The following is a 2,126-nucleotide window of genomic DNA, read 5'->3' on the forward strand; positions in this document are numbered from 1 at the left end:
GGGGGGGGGGGGGGGGGGGGGTCTCCTGCCTGGTCTAGGATCTGGTATGCGTGACTGAACAAGAGGAGGAGAAAGAGAGGAAAAGAAGAAAAAAAAATCCCCCCACCAAAACCTGCCTTCCTAACTTCTAAAGACAGACAATGGCTACTGACTGGCCTGGCAACCCTCTCTCTCTCTCTGTGTGTGTGTGTGTGTGTGTGGTGTGTGTCACTTCACACACAGGACACGTCCTGATGGAAAGCAGAAAGAGGGAAATCTGCTCTAACCAACTTTAGATCTCATTACTCCGCACATGCAGCCGCACAGACGCAGCTCTGCCACATGTGAAATGAAACACTGCAAAAAATAACCAAAACTAATACCCAAAACCTTCCATTTAAACCATGAAATCCTCCACGCACAGCTCCAACTCCCCTGTGCTTTGAAACCTTGAGACTTCGGTGTGAAACTCAACTGCCCTCCCAGCTGATCTGAACACCTTTTCGTTGCATTTGAGGATAAAAAAAAAAAAAAAACAGACGTTGATGATTAAAAAAATCAGCAGGGTGGAACAGCTTCCTATAATAAACGCCTTGGTGATAATTAATTACTCAGGCACTGCAGCCAAATCAAGATGGCAAGCATCCATTTTAAATTTCCTTGTAAATAACAAAACAACACAACAGATTTTTCTTTTTTTTTCAGCCCTTTCGAGAAGCAAGACTGGACTGATCAGGGATAAAACACAGAAATGTGTGGGTGGTTATTAAGGGGAATGCATTAATATGAAAGCCCTTATTGTATTAAATTTGCCTAAATATGGACATCATCATTGTAGGACAAGACCCCAGCTGTACTGACTGACTTGTGGGAATCAATAATGTCAAATTACCTTTTGGAAACTGATGCTTTTCACATTCTTGTTTATAAAAACAGACATGCAACAGTGAAGCGCTACACCTACACAAAAGTAGTCCACACGTATTTTTTCGTTCATTATATAAATATCTTTAATTGTTTTAACCGTAAGAATATAAAACAATTTAATTTTGGGATTCTGCATTTTTTTCTTCTTCTTTACAAACACATAATATACAGTACATCTTTTTATTTTCAAACACACACAGCTTTTTCAGCAGGACGCACATCCGTATATTAATTTTCTAGCAGGTCATTGCATTACATTAAAACGCGCACACACAGGCCCCCGTGTGTGCGCGCACATGTGCATGTGTGTGTATATATGTGTGTGTGTGTGAAAGAAGGGGAGAGAGAGAGAGAGAGAGACGCATTCCGCTTGTAACCCGAGACGGAGGAGAGAGAAAAGAAAAATAATCGATTGCTCCTTCTTCTAAGCATGTCTCAAAATGGATTCAGGGTATTTTTTATTCAGGGAGAAACGAGGGAGAGATGGAGAAAAAGAGGAGGAAAAAGATGTCTATCCCTACCCTCCTCTCTCCCCCTCTCTCTCTCTCTACAGCAACATGAATATGAATGCGACCTGTGCTGGCAATAACGTGGGAAAATAAAAACCATAGAGCAAAACCCTGATTCGTTTCGATCAATAAAGGGTATAAGATATAGAAATCACTTCAATTTGAAGTACGACGCTCTGAACAACATCCACTGACATTTATTTCCACCAGCATCCCTTACAAAAAATGCCAAATATTCCTATAATATACTTACACTGACATATATTGCGTTTAATAATGGCCTGCTCATACCAATACGTGTTACCTCATATTGTATCACTATAATATTCCTCTACCTCTACAGCCTAGTATTATTATAGGATGACTATAGGTATTTCTCCTAAGGGTAAGCTGATAATCTTGTCTCCTTTATATTGGTCAAAGCTTGAACACAGCACGTCTCTATAAAGGGCGTTAAAGTTGGACTTTACCCATAAGAAAATGAAGGAAACAAACAATAAAAAAACTCTACTACACACAGGGTTTATGTTTTTTGCATAAAGCGCCGTCCTGTTGTTATCTGACTAGATTTTACAGCTCCCTTTCCCTTTCTCTCTCTGTCTCTCTCAGGGAAATTGTTGCTGTTTATGGGGGTAAATTAACAAAGGTAGTTAGATTGTGTCCTGGTCTCCTTTCTCCAGCTCTGCTCATGGAGGGAGGGAGGGAGGGGAT

General features: G+C 40.5%; 1 protein-coding gene across 2 annotated transcripts in view; it reads left to right on the top strand.

Annotated features, from left to right (window-relative positions):
• wnt5b (wingless-type MMTV integration site family, member 5b) overlaps window positions 1-2,126 on the top strand; it is an 83,063-nt gene that overhangs the window by 47,569 nt on the left and 33,368 nt on the right. The gene's annotated exons all lie outside the window — the stretch shown is intronic.

The sequence above is a fragment of the Seriola lalandi genome, unplaced genomic scaffold (genome assembly GCF_002814215.2).
Source record: "Seriola lalandi dorsalis isolate HSWRI2012SDOR001 ecotype SW California unplaced genomic scaffold, Sedor1 jcf7180002054579, whole genome shotgun sequence".
NCBI classification, from domain to species: Eukaryota; Metazoa; Chordata; class Actinopteri; order Carangiformes; family Carangidae; genus Seriola; species Seriola lalandi.